Raw genomic sequence first — 21,256 nt, forward strand, 5'->3', positions numbered from 1 at the left:
ATAGATTGTTTGGCACCAGCTACTGAAAACTGAGTTTAAGCACTTTGCGAGAGACAGATTGTTTTCCAAAATTTTGCCTTTTGAAGCAGGGCCAGCACTTATTATTGGAACTGCTATAACTCATGAGATGATCTGAAGCAGTTTCTTCTATATGGGGGAGATTTCAGAAAGACATCTGAGAATTCATGTTCTCTCCAAGTCACTGGTGAGAACAGCAGAATGTCATCCAAAGACCATTGCTTTCAATGGGACTCTATTATCTTCACTGGACACCACAAGGAGCTCTGAGTCTCACATAACCTTTTGCAAATAAATTAAAAATAGGTTGGTAAATTAGTCATGTGTAGTCATGGTAGTCTTTTGGGGTATTTTAAAAATACAGAATTTATGTATTCAATAAAATAATGTTCTTTATTTTGTCTTATGCGCGTGAAGATAGATGAACTAAGTCTTGTGTAAACCACTACCAAGACTTAGTGTTAATGCAATTCAAAATGAAAAAAATATAACTGCAGGAATAAAATTATATAGAATGTAAAATTGTTTTTGAAAGAAATGGGGATGCTTCTGTCTTTTAAAATTAATTTAAATTACCAGTTTTCAATATTTTGACTTTTTTTTCCAATTGTAGATGAAAACAAAACCATAAAAAATTCACATTTCAAAAGGAATATAAGTATCAAAATTCTTGTGCTTTCCTAGTTCTACTTTTCTTAATGACTATGAGAGTTATAAGAAAGCCAACTTAAATAAAAAATACATACAGGTTAACGCCCCCACAAACATACCTCAGCTTCACATATAAATTTTTAAATTGTTGAAAATTAATACGTACAAAAGCAATAATTGATGTATTATGTACTTTGCATTCTAATAAACAGTAATTTATTTCCATATACAGAAGAATTTTATAGAATTTATGTGGAGTTTCTTGTAAATCTGCTTTGGATTTTTGTTAGTGGGTTTTTTTTTGGTTTTTTTTTTCTTTCTTCCTTAAGTTAAGGAAGTTCTTCCTGAACTTCCTCAAGTTCATTTATACAAATTGAAAGTTCCATTTGTCTTAAAAGGCTATTGGAATTAAATCCCTTAAATTACTTACTGTATCTAAAATGCATTGTGAAGGGTAGGCAGTAAAGTGTTCAAGATGCAGCACATCCTAAAGTATGTTTCCTGCTGAAATCTCTGCTGATAATTTAATGTGATACTCGTGCTCTTATGTTCTATCCTGAATCACATAAATGCCTTCAGCTGCCAGACATTTTTTCACTGCAAAGTTTAACTGGGCTTTTGAATGAGTCCTATTCGCTTATGAAAAATCTCATCTAAATGTATTATTGCCTTCACACTGGCTTATCTTGGACTACGGGCAAATATACGGGTTCAACTTTTGCTCTTGTCTGATAACACCATGCTTTGCAGAGAAATTGGGGTTTAAACCACTGTGATGCTGTTAACAGTCTTTTAGTACATCCCTGCAAAGATCTTCAAAACGATCCTCCAAAAGTCCAATACAAGGGAATTGAGGAGTAACTCAGCTTTTTCTGGTCCAATTAGTCACAGGGTGCTCTCCTGCAAGGCCTGAGTAAAAGCACAAGTGAATGCAGTACAAGAAGAAGTGAACAATGGGAAATGCCCTTTTAAACATTTTGCTTAGGAATGTGCCTTGCTGACACAGATTATAGGATCATTTTATTTATGCAACTCGGTGACATACAGGTAATTGTTCCAAGTGTTATCCATCACTCACAGTGTGATCTGCTACCATTTAATCTGTAAATATCTGGAGGGGTACATTACCATGAAAATGGAACTGGCATGAAAAGATCATGCAATATGTGGTTCTTTCTCCCCTCTCCTTGATATTTTTTATCAGTAGTCTAAGTGCATTGTTGAGCAGATGGTATTCACCCCATAGAAAGAGGGAAATCTAGTAAATACTGCTTTAATGTCTAGAGATAGGGAACAGAAATAGCAGTAACATGCCTAGAACCTTTCCTCATACATCCACACAGTTTGGACTTTTTAATCCATATGTGAGTCCAGGGTAAAAAAGTACGAAACAAGTTTGGGACTCATTCTTAGTAAAGAATGCAACTTTCTGTTCAGATTTGGCTCTGATAAAATGTAGACCTAGAAGGTACTGGTCTAATGTAAAATTCATAGTTATTCTGTCTGACTTTCCAGCGTGATGGGAAATCTTGTGAAGGATGAGAGTAAAGAACTGATGTGGAAGTACTCTTCAGTAAAAACAAAAGTCTATATAGTTATCTGGAATTTTCTGAGTTTGTTCCTAGGTTAGTTTTGTTTCTCTGGAAAAAAAAAAAGAAAAAAAAAGGGAGATAAAAAAAGCTTCTTCTATATCCAAACCAATTATTGAATATTTCTTTTTACACTCCTCCTTTCTTCTCAGGACATGTCCCTTACATGACTTCTGTATAGAACTGAGTAGAGATATTGAAAATAGTTGTTTTGATATTTTTCAAGATGGATACAAGATACACCATAACAATTAGCTTGCTAGGAAAGGGCATAGTTGTACATCCGTGTCTTGCAGTGCTGTTTGAACAGATATGCACTGGGTAAAATTAACAATTTTAATACAGTCAAAAGCAGGCATGGGTTTAAAAAGTCTAATACCTGATCTGATGGATATGTTGTGCTTACTGATCACCCTAATCCATAATCAGTTTTGGATGTGCATTGACTTAAATGCTGCTTATTTAGGCTATTGTTTTTTTGAGAAGGTTTTAGCCTGCATAGCTAATTATTCAGGAATCTGTTGCACATTGTCAGACCGTGACGGAGCTGGTAGATGTGTGCAAATTCTATATTCAAAGAAAGATTTAAAGGGTCATCAAAGCAGAAAGCATACAATATGCTGAATTTCTCAGACAATAAGCAAATCAGAAAACATGGGAAGAAGCCCCTTTAAAGTGTTCCCAGGATGTGGTGATGATTTCTTTTATGTAAGAATTGCAAAATTATCATTAGATCTGGAGAGAGCAAGAAGACTTAAGGGAGAAGCAATGAGCACATAAAAAGAATCCCAAAGGAAACCCCCAAAAGGACAGGGTTTTGTTCTAGAAACTTTGGCTGATTCATCTCTGTGTTGTTCTCACAACTGGTACAGGCATCTTTTAAGTATTTATTTTTTTATTTAGTTCATGCAGCATTGTATTGTAAATATCATGAAACACTGCTGCTTTTAACTGAGCTACTTTGAGTCTGGAGATGTCTTTGTTGTATATTGATGGAAGGAAATATTTTAGAAAAAAATCTGAGTGAGTTTAGATTGAAGACTTCTTGCATGCAGGGTAATCAAACTGAAGTATAAAATGCAAGGGTCCTAAGTTGGGAAAAATATACCCAAGCCCATCAGGCTGTTGCTGCAGCTGCTCCCAATGCTCCAACAAAACCGAAATTGAAGCTGGAACGAGTTGTGGGAGGAAGAGAAAAGCCAAGATATGTTCACAGGTAGGACAGGGAGCTCGGAGGCCGAGGTAGTGTGTGCTGGTTTTTGGTCTGCCTTTTAGTGCCACCTGTAAGCTGACAATGACTTCAGTCTTCGTATGTCTGATTTGTCAGAACTCCCTGTGCTTTTTCTCCCTTTTTGGGTGTCTTATGTCCCCTACTCTGTTCATTAACTTCATTTTGGCATCTCTTACTTTAATCTTATCAAATTAAATTAATCTTACTTAATTAAACAAAGTTTAATCTTTTGTTTAATCTGAGTGTTGGCTTTTCCTGGTTTTAATTTGCCTTACATTTCCTAACCTTGTTGTCCCAACGTATTCTGGAATGTTTGCTCATCATTTGTTCATCTAGGTGCCATCAATACATGTCATTCTTATAGACTGTCACCTCCAGCTGTATTCTTTCTGTGTTTTCCACATGCAGACATTCCCATTCATTTTCCATATATACCAATTTTAGCATTTCTATTGGATTTCTTTACAATAGCTCTTCAGCAGATTTTCTGTTGTTGGGATATTGCACTTCATAGTCAAAAATACAGTATGACCCCTAGGCAGTGGAAGTTAAAATCAAGAGGATCACCTTTAGGGATTAGAGTAATACTACAAGTGAATACGTCCGCACTAGCACAAACCACTTACTATGCTGGCAGGAATCTGGAGAGCTAGAAATTTAGAAAATTTGAAATATTATATCCTGATGCTGTTTAACCCCAGCTGACACCGAGGTACCACTCATTTTCTACATTCTGTGGTATGGAATCCATACCCTTTGGCCACTTCAGGTCAGCTCTCCTGGCCACGCTCCCTCCCAGCTTCTTGTGCAGATCCTCACTAGCAGAGTATGAGACTGAAAAGTTCTTGATTCACAGTAAGTGCTACATAACAACCACCAAAACATCAGCATTATCAACATTATTCATATACTGAATCCAAAACAAAGCACTATACCAGCTACTAAAAAGAAAATTAATTCTTTCCCAGCAAAAACAAGGACACTGGACTAGATTACATATCTTTAACTCTCAAAAACATAATCTACCACAAATTCTTTCTCTGTTAGTCACCCATCTCAAATGAGAGATAGCATTTGAGGAATGAAGTTTACATTCAGAATGACTGAAAGTATCAGAATCTACACCTCACTGAAAAAGAAAAATTAAAAAGCTGAAGTAATATCTTTGACTCTAAAATAAGAGTGTTACCTGAGAACTAAATAAAAGAAGATACTATTTTGGCACTGTAAAAGACAGTGATCAAGACAACATTTGAACTACAGTGTGCAGTTCTTAGCAGCTCATTATAATAAAGGTATTAAGGAAATGAAGCAATAAAGGAAAGGGCAGGAGAGAGCATTTAGAATTGAGACTCAAGGATTTCAGTTATTCAGAAAGTTGGATAATCAATGTTCAAATACTCTAGAAAAAACAGATTAAACAGTGAAGAGACTGCAGAGGACAATTGAGAATATAATTCTAGCTGGTGTCATGTTAAAGAATCAGGTGGCAAAAGCTCAAGATCACCTCCTTTTCATCTAGAGTATTTCATAAATGAAACATCAATAGAAGCCACTTTTTAAAGTACCACAATGTGTGGTGCTTTCATAGTTACTCTGCTTAATGGATTACTTGATAGCACTTTGTTAAAATAAATAGAATACAAATAAAATCCTTCCTTTTTTGGAATATTAATAGATAGTAATTTTTAGGAAGCAGAGAAAGAAAAAGAATATAAACATATTGTTGCTTCGTAAGGTTCCACACAGGCCCTACACATAGACAAAAGCTTCATTGATCTCTGTGATTTCTCACTCTGGCCCTTGTCCTGCTCTTAACCTGGAAAAATATAATGGTATTATCTCTCAGTTTAATAATATCTTTTTATGTTTAATTTTATGCTGTAGAATCTAGCAGTTAGTAGCTTTTAACAACACAGTAAACCTTCCAAATGATAAAGTCAAAATATGATCTGTGTTAAAGGTTTTGGAAACTTGATTTTTTTTTTTTTTTTTTGTTACTATTATGACTCTTGGGAGGTTTTACTCGGAATTTCTATACACAGAGGATTTGCAAGAATACAAAAATTTTGTTAATTTTAGTCACATCCCCCTCAGTGGGAAAAAGGCAGACTGTTTTAAGTCTCTCTGTGCAGTCATGGGAGGGATGATAATGTTTATCCAGTGGTCTTTGCAAATATAACAATATTTATTGGCAAAAACTGAATGGATTTGAATTTGAGACTGAGCAAAAACTTGCAATCAGCACTATCAAAACAACATACATTTACTCCCATAGAAGGGAAGAGGAAAAGAGAAAGAAATATAATGATAGGAACACAGAAAAAGAAAGATATCACCACCCCTGGATCCAGCAATCCTGGTCAGTCTATCATGATTGTAATCCAGTGGTGGGCATGCACCTCCCCTCCTGAGACTCAGTCTTTTAAAGTTTTTGGTCCCCAGTTTTTTGTCCCCAGTTAGAGGTTCAGACCTGGCCTCAGAAAAGTACTACCCTGCTTTTGCAAGCTGCTGTGTGTCAGGGCACTAACCTTTTTAACTTTTCCTTCTCTCCCAATTTTTGATTAGGAAATACAACTGAAGTACCTAATTTATAATGATCTGTGCATGTGAAACCAGCCATGATGTTTGAAACACTAGTGAAGCACACAGTGAAGAACTGTTAGATCATTACCAGCTCCCTAACTCCCTTTATGTTCAGTGAGGGTTTTAGTCTTTATTCTTTGACTCAGAAGAGCTTCTGTTATCTCTGTTTCCCTGAGTTGTTCAGAGGTCATTCAGCACCAAAGAATCTGGTGGAAAGTGGCTTCCTTCAGTTCTGCGTTCTTACTGATGCACTGAGCAAGATAAACCTCTGAACTCGAAGATCTTGCACAGTGATATCAGTCACAAGTATTTATTTCCATGTACAAGTGCTTCTTTTTAACCAGCTGTATTTGGAGATGGTACATTTTTCTTGTCTGTTATCTACATAAGCTCTCCTTGTCTAGGGTATTTGAAAAAGTGCCCTAAGATGACTTTAGATATGCACATCAAATTCTTCCTACATATTGTTCAATATTTCTCTCAGGAACTTCTTGTGAACTACAAGGGCATTCAGTCTGAGGCATCTGGAACACTTTGGAAGTCTTCATAGATGTACTTCATTTGCAATGGATGTGTGTGGGAGTTCCATATGTCCTTCAGCCTAATCACAGAAACTGTTTTCTTCCAAACTTTATGTCATCCATGTACTTCAGGAAAATATCTAAAATCCTATTTCTTTTTTTTTCTTCCTCTCCTCTTAGGGCAGAATTGTAGGAAAGAGAAATGTTGTTTGTGAAAACTAGGATATTTTGTAACCCTGACTTTATATAAAGAAAGGATCAGTTAGCATTTTAATGCTTCATACTTAGCAAGATAGATCTTATGGCCTGAATTATTTTAGTATTTAAATATAGAAGGAAGTAGCCACGTTTCTTAGATTCATTTGGCCTTAATAAAATCATAATTGTAAAATTGTAAATCATATGTGTAAAATGTTAGCTAAGCTGCTACCTGTATTATATCTAGATAATATAATATGTAGAATCACTCCTCCAAAATTAAGTAAATGTTTTTATTATTAAAAGTTTTTTCCCATGGCATGGTATTACATGAAAGTCTTGTGGAGGCTTTGTGTTGTTATCTGGCTTTCCATGATAGATTCTTTGGTACTTCACTACTATAAAATAAGATGTGGAACGCAACAATTTAACGTCTTTAACCTTTCTTTGTCATAAACAACTCAGCCAAGAAAAACTTTCTCAGCGCTTTTGGGAACGATTCCAACCCATTTGGTTTCTCTAATTCACATTTCCTATACTCATAGCACTGATGTTCACTGAGAATTATTTTTTTAATAGGTAGTTAATGTTGTCAACATTAAACTATCCTTTAAAAAATAGAGAAGTTTAAATTCATTGCTATATTTAACAAAACAGACTATCAAAAATACTTAACAGGAATATAAGCTGAGAGAGTTGAGATTGTTCGGCCTGGAGAAGACTCCATGGAGACATTATATCAGCCTTCCAGTACTTTATAGGGTCCTAGAAGAAAGCTGGAGTGGGACTCTTTATGAGAGCATCTGGTAAGAAAACTGGTAAAAACTTTAAACTGCAAAAGAGTAGGTTTAGATTAGATATTAAGAAGCTCTTTATTGTGAGGGTTGTGAGACACTGGAAGAGGTTACTCAGAGAAGTTGTGGATGTCCCATCCCTAGAAATATTCAAGGCCAGGTTGGATGGAGCTCTGAACAACCTGGTCTAGTGGAAGGAGTCCCTGTCCATGGCAAGGGAGGTGGAACTGGATGGTCTTTAATGACCCTTTCAACCTAAACCATTCTATAATTCTATGTAATTGCCATTAAACCAATAGTTTTTCAATAATTAGATGTAATGGAAATTAACTCCATGCAGTGCAAACCCTCATTCAAGTGATGTATCTCCAGTAATTAATGTTAAAAAGACCTCCCCTGCACAGTTCTGACTTCATTCTTCAATTAAGTAATTAATAGGATTTTGGGGAAGGGGAGGTTCATCCTGATCTTTTAACTAGATTGTCAAATTTCAATGATCTACCACAGTTTTATCTCTCTTTTCTAAAATTTGTATATGTAAATATAAACTATGATACTAATTATTCATGTGAGCTGACATGGGAAGTCATAGAATGCTCAGATTGCAAAGATCTTCTGGAAGTCATTTAGTCATACCTTCTGCCTAGAGCAAAATATTATCTGGTTTCTCAGGGTCTTCCTATATGTAATGTTTTCCCTCTATATGCATAAATAAGCTAGTTGCCAAATAAGTCAAATTAATTCTTACTCTTGTATTTATTAATTTGCTGGGTCAACTGTAAGCTTCTTAGTATTCTTCTAGTTAGCTGCTTGGACTTCTTTTACAGCTCTGAAAAATTTTAAGTAGTTAAAGAATTCCTTATCTGCCATCAGATAAAGAATAGAATGACTTTGACAACTAGAAGTTACCAAATTGCAAATACAAACACTGAGCAGGAAATAAGTCAGAGAAATACATTCAGAGGTCCCATTGATTCAAGCAAATTGTTTTAATGTTTTTAGTATCATATTTCTGAATGTTAGTCACTTATCAAGATCTGATTTTATTGCTGATGGTGTTAGAGCATCATAATTTTCTTTGCATTTGCAGTATGATTAATATATTTTAAATACCTAGTACTTACTACTTAGAATCAATGAAAGTAATCATCCAGACTTAAAAGACATAACATGAACTCTGTACAGCATGCACAAAAGTAGCCATTGTAAGAACAAAAGTATTGTTGTTATGATTGTGAATGTAAGAGGGAGCCTGCCAAATCATTTTTCGAATAACTCTGGTGCCAATTGGGATCTTTCAAAATATTAGATCATCACTTTTATCAACTTTTTTTTAACCAATTGTTAAACAGTCAAATTAATCCACTTATGCATATGATTACTTTGCTGGGGGCATTTTGGTTTTGACATTGTCATGTATCTAGCACACCCTGAGCAGTTAAGAGCAACTAGACTTTTTTTTTTTTTAACTTTACATACTGAATTGTTGACTATTCTTGACCCAACTGTTCAAAACCCTACATGACAAAATGAAAAATAACTATACAAACCCCTGCCCTTTCATAATTACTGAAACCACTCCAACCAGATAGAATAGCTTTATAGGCCTTTTTCTCAAGGTATAGGTTTGTAGAACAGATGTTCTCCTGCTGTTTCTTTTGATTCTAGGAGACATTAAGCAATATATTTGGTTTTCTCTGTGAGATCTAATAGTAAATATGGTAGCTATGCACTCACTGCAATGCTTTTCACTCAACTGAGATGCCAGGAGAAAGAACAGCCTGTTAATATCCAGGTGCATTTCTAACTTCTTGAAAGGAAAAGAAATTCAGTGACAAGGTAGAGGAGATTTGACAGAAAGAATGATCAGTTGGCTCCTGAGGAAAATTATTTTGCCATTAAAAAAATATGACAAGATTACAATTTTAAAAAAAATTGTATTAATTATGTAATCAAATCTGATGATCAAAACTGCCATAGGTGTTACAGTAGCTGGGACATTGGAGTGCTTAGACAAAAACATGTATTCCCATACTGCAAGTCATCTGAAAGAGACAATTTTAGAAGGTTGCATTCAGATCAAACATTACATTAAAGTTTTGTCTGCCTGATTCAGGAGCTTGCAAAGGATGGCAAAACTCTCACAACAAAGTTCACATTGAATAGAAATGTATATGCATGTTGCTCTGAGTGACATTTCTTCTTTTTTTTTCCTCTCTGGGAAGTGGAATTGCAGGTTAATTGACACTAACACAAGTGCTAGCTGCAGAGCACAAAATAATGCTGAGTTCACAAAGGCATTTGCAATTGCTTTTTGGAAACATAATGCATTCCTGTAGAAAATGTTGTTTTAATGTAGCATAAAAATACGATTTAATCTCTAAGCAGGTGTGACTGTAAATGAGGAGAAAGTGTAGTTACTGTTTTTTCTTGTCATCAATTCCTCTAATTATTTTGCCTCATCATAAGAATTATAGTTTTTACAGCATCAGAGCTAATTCATGTACATAAAATGGATGATTGTATTTATCTTTTTATGCAGAAATAATAGTTACACATTCTACATTAACAAGAAACAGCACTGGTTAGAGATTTCATTTCTGAAGTTAAATAGCTAGTATGTTAGATGTAGGATAGGACAGATGGTTAAGTGGGTAGAGCATCAAGTTACTGGGCCATGACAGTGATGCAATACTTAAAGAGGAAATGTTCCTCAATAGGGTCACCTATGAGCATATGTATTCCTTCTTTTGCCTTTTTTTTTGGAAAGCAAAGACTAGTATTTGCAATGATATACTTTTAAACTGTTTCACTTTTTTCTTTATCTGCAATGCTTCAAAACTCGAGAAATAAGAGAATTAAAATGTACTCACTAACTTTTATTTATCTCAATGTAAATTAAATGCTGGTTTTATTCTTATAGAGAATTTATTTACTTCATCTCCTAAACTTTTCTTTATACATTATATTATTATCATTATCTATAGGCCTAATGTAGTTGATCTTATCCATATCTACAGCAACAGCATATTTATTATTGCAGTGAACACACTACATGGACTATCAACAGAGATTTTTCCCCTTTGCACCTAATTTGTGAATTTTCAAACAATCTCAACACATTAGTATCTAGTTTTCCAAAACTCTCTCTATGTTTTTAAAACAGTTAGATGCTACATCAGTTTGAGGAATCTTTATATAGGCCACAGCTGCCATTAAAGTATATAGTATTTTCTATGATGGGCAAATTAATGAGGAACATGTAATTATTGCCTTCCTGAAAATGTCTGATTTATAACTTTTAGCTATTTAGATGTTTAAACCTTATCAATAAGAAATCAGTGAGAATTAGACTGGAGCTCAGGTTCTAATTTTGAGGATCTAGCATAAATATTAGATCTGTATTCCTCTGGGCCTTCTGATAGGGAGAGAGGGAAAATCTGCTTATGCAGGATCATACTCAACTTCCCGAATGTGCTTTTTTCCTGAAATGTTCTGCCTCATTCATCATAAACTTTACACTATGTACAACACATGAAATAGAGATCTAACTGTAAACAGACACTTTCTATGCTTTTTTTTTTTTTTTAAATGGAAACTAGTTTAATGAAGTAGCAGATACCACTGGGAAATGTAATGAAATCTATAACTATACAATAATATAGTCACAAAGTAATGGAAAGAAATTTGCTTTAATTTTGGTGAACATTACTTCATCCTCTTAATGCTGTTGTATTAGCTTCTTTCAATGCAATGTATGTGTTAATGCTCTTTGATTCCAAGATTTATTATTTGGTCTACCACCTTACATTACAATATAAAGTGTGAGATCTGCAGTGGTTAAGATTTCTGAAGAGATGACCTGAACAAGGCTTAACATAAAAAGACTAATTTTGACTGTCTGCTCTTTGCAGAGAATGAGTTAAAATTGATTCTTCTGGTCCAGTTTTTAAGGACTGCCATACTCCTTTCCTTGTGCTCAATGTCCACTTACACTGTCATTTCTCTGGAGAGATGAAAATTGAAAGGGATAAAAAAGACAACAAGATGGAAATATTATCCTGGTTTGGAAAAACTGGAATTTTTGAAGAGACAAAGAGACTGGTTTAGGTTTTTAGAAGAAATCAGTTATAAAGCCAGAGACAGGAAACCAGATCCATTAAGTTCCAAAGCACAAGAATTTAATCTGTATAGTACAACTATTATCATCATGCTTTCCATTACATGAATTCTTAATTTTCTACAGAAACAAGAGAATCATTTTCTCATTTATGATGTTTTTCTTAAGAGAAACCTAGGGGATATTCTATAGGTATGAGGCTGTTCATCTTCTTGGTGACAGGATTAGATGTGGAATCTTCTTTGATATTGGCTCAAGCCCTATTACAACTCCAGTGTATTCACAGCAACTATGGTAGAAAATTAATATGATGAGTCTTTTATATTCACTGCTAGGAAATTCTTTTCAAAGAATTTTAATAAAAAACACATAAAAGTCCACACCCCAAAACCTGAAATCCTACCTGCATATGTTCCGAGTCTCTGTGCAGATTTGGGACTCAAAATCTTTGAGCATCATTCTCCAATTGGAGCAAAACTAGTGCCAGCAGCAGAAAATTGTTATTCTTAGAGTCAGCAAAAGGCATGAAGAGGATGTCATGCCTCTCTGAGCAAACAATCTCAGAGTCATGAGGCAAACAAGATACTCTAGGAAGCATGATTTTGACTTTGTTATTCCTTGTGCTGGAGAGGGAAAAAAACTGCTTATAACCAGTACAACAGCTGTTAGTGCATTCAGCTTTGCTCAATTGTTCATAAGTAGAACAGAGAAGTTCACAACTTGGTGCACTCAGCCTCAAAGTCATTGGAGGTTTCTTCATGTCTGTGTTATGCATTCTAAAAGGGGAAAATATGATATTTACCATCTTCCTAGCACAGGTCTCTGAACCTTCATTGTGTAATACAGACAGTAAAGCGAATGACGTTGGAAAACTTCCTCTGCTTCTCAGCCCTAGATGTTATTATTTTTATCAATCTATTTCTGAGAATAGAAGAATATATTACATACTTTTTAATAATCAAATTCCCATTGCTATCAGCTAAAACTAGTGATTTTTCCCCAGAGATTTCACAGAAAAAATTAGGAAAAGACCTCTGATATCATCAAATCCAACCTATGACCTAACATCACCATGTCAATAGACCATGGCACCGTGTGCCATGGCAAGTCTTTCCTTAAACACCTCCAGGGATGGTGACTCCACTACCACCCTGGGAAGCCCATCCCAAAATCTAGTCACCTTTTCTGTGAATTTCTTCCTAATGGCCAACCTAAACCTCCCATGGTGCAGCTTAAGACTGTCCTCTTTTCCTATCACTTGTTGCCTGGGCGAAGAGACTAACCTCCACCTGTCTACAACCACCTTTCAGGGAGTTCCAGAGAGGGATAAGGTCACTCCTGAGCCTCCCCTTCTCCAAGCTAAACAACCCCAGCTCCCTCAGCTGCTCCTTGTAACACTTGTGCTCCAGACCCTTCAGCAGCTCCGTTGCCCTTTTCTGCACACATTCCAGCATTTCAATGTCCTTCCTGAATTGAGGGACCCAGAAATGAACGTAGCACTCGAGATGTGGCCTCACCAGTGCCAAGTGCAGGGGGAAAATCTCTGCCCTTGTCCTGCTGGCCACATATTTTGCTGGTACAGGTCAGGATGTCATTTGCCTTCTTGGCCACCTGGGCACAGCTGGCTCATGTTCAGCCACTGTGGACCAGTGATGCCAGGTCCTTTTCCACTGGGCAGCTTTCCAGCCACTCTGCCCCCAGCTTGTTGCCCTGCATGGGGTTATTGTGGCCAAAATGTAGGACTGGCACTTGGTTTTGTTGAAGCTTATGCTGTTGGTCTTGGCCCATTGATCCAGCCTGTCCAGGTCCCTCTTGCACGGCCTTCCTACACTCCAGAAGATCGCCACTCTGAGTCAGCTTTGTGTCATCTGCAAATTTGCTAATTGTAGACTCCATTCCTTCATCCAGATCATCAGATAAAGACATTAAACAGGACTGACCTGGGGGACACTAGTACTGACTGGTCACCAGCTGGATTCTGCACCATTCATCACAACTCTCGGCCTGCCAGGCCAGCCAGTTCTTAACCCAGCGAAGAGTGCACCTGTCCAAGCCATGGGCTGCCAGCTTTTCCAGAAGAATTCCATGGGAGATGACACATGCTGGTGTTAAAGGCTTTGCTGAAGTCCGGGTAGACTACACTACTTACCAAATAAGTAAATGTAATAGGCTTAGGTGTGTTTCTTCTCCTCAAGGAACTCTGCTGTCTACAGAATCATTATAGATCTTTTCTGTTCATCCTGTATTTGGAAATTTCATACTCTGTATTCTAAACAACATTTTTATAGAGAATGGTGGAACACAGCAACCTTATCCACTATACAAGATGTCCAAAATTGTACTGGAAGAGGAATAGGCAGAGAAAATACTTATAGGTCACAAAAGGGAAAATATGAGCACTATTTTTTTAAAAGTGATGTTGGTATCAGATGGATTTTCATGTCACTCTTTCATACTGATTAACTCCATGCTAAACAGATGAAAATTGTAACATATATTTTCACAGAAAATTGGTCATTCTAAATAAAAATGCTTCATTATTTAACCTAATTTCTGACAATGGGAACAGCTATGTAAATTGCTTAAGGATTTTTGAAAGTGTTATACCTTTAGTAGCATTCAATTTATACTAAACCAGTGATATTCAAATTTGCAAGGTTACTATCCAGAGTTCTAGTAGCATGGTAGGGTATTCACTGAATTTTGTGTTCATCATGGGATGAATCACACAACAGAAATAAGAGCAACTGACTCACTGTGGTTATGACTTGGAGTATATTTAAGTATTTGTTCACTTGATCATGTGAACAATCCAGTTAATTTCACTTATACTACTAATTAGGATAAAATATGTTTGTTTAAGTATTTGTGTGATTTTGTTCTGTAATAAGAGAAAATCTCATATAAAAAGATGGAGAATAGTGTTGAAATGGTTGAAGTTATTTATGGATGTTTATGAAAGATAAAACAAGTAATGGGATCAGGGGAACTTTTTGACATACAGCCCTTTATGTGTAGCCATGACATAAATCTTTCTTAACACCTGTGGAGTTGTCTCACTGAAGTGAATGAATTTGCACTGCTGTGAAATTACTTAAGACATAGAGAGTATAAAGCCCTATTGCTGTCCTTGAAATATCTGATAAGTATGCTGTTCAGCATACTTGTTATTTGATTTGCCCAGCCCTAATAACCAGTCCCATCTGTTTTGTGAGGCCTCTGAGTCATAGTGCCTCCTGCATAAGTCATCTCTCTGAGTATCTCTCATTTTTATTTTTAACTATAAAAGAAGCCACAGCAATAAAATGTAATAAATATATTTTGTGTTTCTTGTTTATTAGAATTGCCTGAAAATAATTTTTATATCATAACAATGCAATAATTTCTCATACTATTTTATTATATTGAAAGAGTAATCAGATAAAGTGCACAAATTGCCATTAGACCTTCAGAGTTCGGTGTCAGTTTTTTTTCTCTCTATAAAATAGACCAGATTAATGTCTCCTCAACCTTTTCCATTATTCAGTTGTGAACATAGTTAAGAAAACCTCTGTTGCAGTAATGTTGCTTCTCTGGAGTGACTGGATGTTTATTTTATTAGTATCCTTATCTCTAGGCAGATTGTCATTTGTCAGAAGTTTGTCATTCTGTAGTAAAAAACCTAGTGACTCATCCAACAAAGAAAATTTCAAGTTGATCCCAAACTCTGTAGATACAAAAATGCTGCTAGCAAGGATTTTCTTGCTAGTTTCTAAGTCCGTGAGAGACTTTTCTCTCTCACAGAAGAGGTAGCAGGGAATGCAAACAACCAAGCCACCTGCAACCTTGGAAAGTCTTGTTTATGGTAGAGTAGAAAAATATTTTGACAATGGATGTTTTAGGATTTTAGCCAATCACCCCCAAGGGGTGGCTGGTCCTTTGTCCAATTAGACTATGAAGAAAAAAGTCTATAAAAGAGTTTGTAAAATAATTAAATAAATCAATCTTGCTGCACAATTCCTGCGGGCTGGATCTTCTCCTCCTCCTCCTCCCTATGGCTGCGGGACACGGTGATATACCCTAGGAACCAGGCCTGCGGTAATAAAACTCTTTTGCTAAAACTGAAAAGCCAATAACTTAATGCATTTAAAACCCCAGCAAGGGACCCGGGTACTACCTTGCATGTGCCATTGCCCTTGAAACAATAGCAGTAAGCCTAACTAAAGGCCACCTACATAGCTGTATAACGAGGAGAGGCAGAAAGAGGCAGATTCTGTACATTAAATCCACTTTGAGTAAATACATTTTCCACCTGTAAAGTTAACTGAGCAGAAAGAGCAAAGTTTTTTTTTTTTTCAGAGGCAGAAAAACAACTTGCCAGAGCCCTAAATCAGGCCGCATGATGGGGGAGGGGAGCAAGTGCTGGCAATACACAAGCAGAAAGGGAAAGGCTCCTTCATGCTCTCCTCCTTCTTCCCTCAAGCAAAAAATTTTCTCATACACTAGTGGCAAGAAGAATAGGCAATAAACCACTAATATTTTTATTGTGACAGTTTAAAAACTGCAAGAACATAGTCTTGTGTTTTCAAAATACATCTTTTAGCTGACTTTTTTCATGTCATGTTTTTGGTGGGTTATGGGGATTTTTTTTCAGAATGCAAGCATTTCTGTAACTTAGGGCAGATATGACATGTTTGCAGTGTTAATGTATGCTTGTATATATGTTTCATGGAGGCCCCTCTTTCCTACCACACACTTCTGTAATATAAAGAATAAATATAAAAACCCTATCCTATTTATCTAATTAATAGGATGACTTCCCATTTGTTGCCAAGAATTTCTGTTAGGGGTAAAATTTGTTTATATTGTCCATATGTCTTCTTTAGGAGAAAACAGATTGTAAAATTCTATGAGTACGGTTTTCAAAGTGTTTTCTTAAAATCCTTAAAGCTTTCATCTCAAGGTAAAATTCCTCAGGTTTGAATTCTGCCAAAATTCAGAGACCATTTTCCTTTTTGTCTTTTGAAGAAAAAAAAAAATCAGTATTTTTGCTATCTTTTGTGAGCTGTGATGGATCCTCTGTGGGCTTGGCTCATGTGTGCTCAAAGTAACAGAGAATATCAAGACAAACTGCAAATACTTTCTTTGGGAAGAAGTAGGCAAAGACTGTTGAAATTGCACCTGCCTTTTCATGCCTGTCTGAGAGCCCAAAGCTGCTGTTTCTGCCAGAGAATTTGAATTCAAGAAAGAGGGGAGGTAAGAAATATACTTCTTGTCTCTGTGCAATAATCTGTCATTGGAGTAGCTGATGTTGTAGCTGACGGAGAAGGAAAAGAGGAAAGAGTGCTCTAACTAAACTATGCTTGTTTCTTTGAGCATATTTATGTGCACACGTGTGTGGAGAATTGGCTAATGAGGGAAGGAAAAAGGTTTTTATTCATACACAGTCTAATAGAGCCCAAACAGATGCTGCTGCTACTGAGGTTTACCAGTATAAGATTTCCAGTATATACCTTTAATACCATTTATGGTATTAAAAGCATATGCCTGTTATATTTTCCTGTGCTGCTGAACAGTTCTAATACTGTTTTTCATAGAATCATAGAATGGTTTGGGTTGGGAGCAACCATAAAGATCATCTTGTTCCAACCCCTCTGCAGTGGGTAGAGACACCTTCCACTAGACCAGGTTGCCCACCCAGTGTGGCCTTGAATACATTAGAGGATTAAATACAGACAACTCACTGACTTATTTTTTCTCTTTTTCAAAGCCTGTAACCAAATGGCAACAGTCTTAAACTGAAAGAGGGTAAATATAGACTGGACATGAGGATGAAGTTTGTTATTTTTTTTTATGATGGTGATGGTGAGAGACTGGAACAGGTTGTCCAAATTTGTGGATGTCCCATCATTGGAAATGTTCAAGGTCAGGTTGCTTAGGACTTTGAGCAATCTGATAGGTATTGATAGATGTCCGTATTCCTGGCAGAAGAGTAGACTACCTGATCTGTAGAAGTCCCTCCTAACCCAAATCACTCTATAATCTAAATTTTTATTGTTTCTCATAGAAAAGACATTTAGAAAAGAAGGCAAGAAATGTGGAGAACTTTAAAATTTGGAAACAAAACTGTTTACACAGTCCACAAGTACCTAAGCATGGACCCCATCCCTATAGCTCTCTTGGATAAACTTGCATAGAGTATTTATGAGCTAGAGGCAAAACTAAGCATCAATAAGATAACAAATGTGTGTTTCATCAAAGAAAGTGCATTGAATGAAATTACCTGTGCCTTCCTGAAAATGAGTTTATATGTATTTACCTATCTTTTCATCCTTCTATAAATATTTTAATTTGGAAAAATCTAACTAAGCCAGTTTCAGAGGGCTGAAAAACACAAGTCTTTCATTCTGAGCAAAAAGAAAATTGTTTGCCTCAGCTGAATGTTTATTTATGAAATGTCTATGGCCAAAAATAAGAAGCAAAATACAGAAGAACTTTTTTGGATGTTTTCACTCTACATTTACAATTCCCTGAATGCAGGCTGATATTGGTCCTGTTATATAGCCATTGCATCTCTTATGACTTTAAATAATTGGAGGAATAAATTATTCTGATTTAGCACATGCTCAGGTTTATTGATGAGTAGTATTTTATTGTCTCTCTAATTTTGAAATTGTTCATTTTTTTTTAGATGGGGATAATCCAATGAAATTTTTGAGTGAAACATACAAACCCATCTTTCATTAACTGGTGATTTATAATGTTTATTCAGATTCCTAAAATAATTACTGTAATGAAACTCATATAGAAGCAAGTAAAATGCATTCTATCTAATTAAAACCTTACAAAATATATTTGGGCATTGTATTGAACTGAATACAACAAATAACAAAGGATCATTGGAGACAAAACTAACACCTATTTAAACTTAACTGCATTTTTGCTCTCATTGCTTGCTAATGCCCTCTCTACTTGACGTGTTTTATACTAACATTTTACACATTTTAATTAAATATAGCCTGAGACAGTTTTCATCATTACTTATGGAAGAATATAGAAATGATTTAAACCAAAAGATTTGCATTCTAGATTTGCCTTTCAATTATTCCTATAGTCTGAATACAATCAAATGTGGAACCATCATTTTGGTTTAATTCCTGCTTACATTCAGTGCCAAAATACAGGCTCTGTGCTCAATAGTAAAGAGAACAGCTGTAATCCTTGAGGTGTATATGACTCCTATTTTTGCATCTCCCTACCTGCCCAGTCAACAAATTTTCTGAAAAACTGGGCCCTTATCCTCTCCCCACTTGTATCTTCTGCTGTCAGCCTTCAAGGCTGTACCAGAAAGGCTGGTATTTATACAGTTCTTGACTTTGATGGAAAAGTCAAGAAGCACCTTAGGCTCCTACTCCTCCTCTGTCTCTTTGTCATTGACACAAGAGTTGTGTTAATGTTACTCTGTATAGACTGTTACACACCATATTACTCAAAAGGTCCATCTAAAATAAAACCCCAAAGGTGAGTTCTTTTAATTTCTAAAATTTCCCTTTTTTTCCCCCCATAATATGACCTCAATAACATCGGTACTAGCACAGAGGAGGGTGCAAATGAGATATAAATATTGTACCGGAAAACATGTTACCAGAAGTGACAGGATTTTGTGTTCTCTTTATGGATTTTCTTTTTTTTTTTTTTAACTTTTATTCTTCTCCTTTGATTATTTATATAGTTATTGGCCAGAAGTCCCATTTAAGCCTTCAGCTCTAGAAGTCTGTATCAAAGCAAGTCTTTCTGACAGCACGTATTAGAGCATCATGCTAGGCTAGGTTAGGTTAGGTTGTGCTCATCAGGAAGCATAAAATGTCCAGGTGGTGTTGGATGACTAGAGATAGTAGGGGACTGCTTTTTTCAGCTCTGAGTCACTGATGCAAACTCCAAATAAGCTTTCAAATTAATTCAATTTTGGCCAGTTATGAACTCAAAAAAACCCCTGAAGATTTATACTGAAAATTATGTGGTACATATGTGGTAGTTTAATTCCAGACCAAAACTAAACTCCAAATAAGCCTCCCCCTTTCCCCCACACTTTCCAACAAGAGAGGGACAAAGGCAGAGACTATGGGATAACAATTTAATGAAAACAAAAAGCAATGGAATAAGAAACACACAGTAATAGCAGCAATATCAATGGAAAAGAGTGCACAAAAAGAGAAGGTGCTTTACACGCAGAAAGGTGCTCATCATCTCAACTTGGTTCCAGGTGGCTGCCGGGACAAACGCAAGGTGGCAGCTGCTCCCGTGAGCAGCACCACATGGTGTCCCAGACAAAGACAAGATGGAGGGTGCTCCTTGCAGCTGGCACTCCCGTCCCTGGGCCTGAGACAATGACAAACAATGACTGACAAATCCCAAAAAGCTGGATTGTCTGCACTGTACTGCCCACTTTTTTCCAGACTGCTGCACTCTGCTGATTCAATTCCATGTGGCACCAACACTTCAGATTGCTCCACCCTGCTCCACCTGGCTCGACTCATCCCCTTTTGGAACTGGGCTCACCTCTGCTGCTCTGCTCCCTACTGGTACTTCGCACACCCCCACTGCTTTTCAGCATGGTGTGTTGGAGCTGCACCTTGGTGGAACAGGAAGGGGAACCTCAGAATATGTGTTTCACAGGGCTGATCCTGGCAATCCTCCCAATGAAGAGAGGGAGACGAAATTATGCGCTCCTAGGGGTAGTTTCCTTTTCCTTCCCCCCAAAACCACGCTCCCCCAATGATGATGTACGTGGTATAGGACAGCAACCTGGCTATGCCCACACAGCTCCTAAGTTTCCCCTCTCTCTGCAACCAGGATGGCACAGTATGCACATATTTATTAACTGAGAAAAATACAATTTAAACAGTAATCCTTCAGAGCAGAATTCTGTGACATTTCAGGGCATCTAAATATTTTCTTAGGAGCTGCCATTTAAAACCCAACCAGTTTCCTATGAGGAATTCCCTTTTTGTTGCCAACTACTGATTCAGTGGGTAGCACTCTTGATCAGCCTTTTGGATGGCCAGCAGTGTATTACAGCAAAGGTTTTTCAAGCAGGGTAAAAATCACTAACCACCAAATTGTAAAAGAGAAGCTGACTTCTAGGGAAAAGAAAAATGTAAGCATTTAAACCTGCCACGAATATGGTTCCAGAGATGCTAAAACTCTAAGGGACAGGCAAATTGCTTAATAAAACCCAGAAATATAAAAAGCAGTAATTTTTATGGCAAAAAGAATGATATTAAGCATAGTAAATATTAATTATTCTTATGAACATATAAATTCACTTTATAAATTAAGTCCAGACATCTATTTTTAGCTTTATCTTTATAGCTGCAAAAATACACATTTTCTTGAGTGTACATTCACATATTTTATGACTTTGCATACTAAAAGGAATAAATTTTCAAAGAAACTAAAAAAAACCTGAAAAAAAACAACAAAAAAACCCCACATGAAAACAGAAAAAAAAAAAAAAAACAGTTTGGAAGACCCAAAGAGTTTTATAAGAATCCCAAAAAATATAAACT

General features: G+C 36.2%; 1 long non-coding RNA gene and 1 pseudogene across 1 annotated transcript in view; one reads left to right on the forward strand and one right to left on the reverse strand.

The window, feature by feature from the left end:
• Positions 1-12,783: 12,783 nt before the first annotated feature.
• LOC138105196 (uncharacterized) lies at positions 12,784-13,604 on the reverse strand (annotated as a pseudogene).
• A 3,059-nt stretch (positions 13,605-16,663) lies between these two features.
• LOC138105804 (uncharacterized) overlaps positions 16,664-21,256 on the forward strand; it is a 29,727-nt gene continuing 25,134 nt past the window's right edge. Inside the window, exon 1 of the long non-coding RNA XR_011148700.1 lies at positions 16,664-16,943. This is a non-coding gene — a long non-coding RNA (uncharacterized lncRNA). The remainder of the gene's footprint in view (positions 16,944-21,256) is intronic.

Source organism: Aphelocoma coerulescens, chromosome 2 (genome assembly GCF_041296385.1).
Source record: "Aphelocoma coerulescens isolate FSJ_1873_10779 chromosome 2, UR_Acoe_1.0, whole genome shotgun sequence".
NCBI classification, from domain to species: Eukaryota; Metazoa; Chordata; class Aves; order Passeriformes; family Corvidae; genus Aphelocoma; species Aphelocoma coerulescens.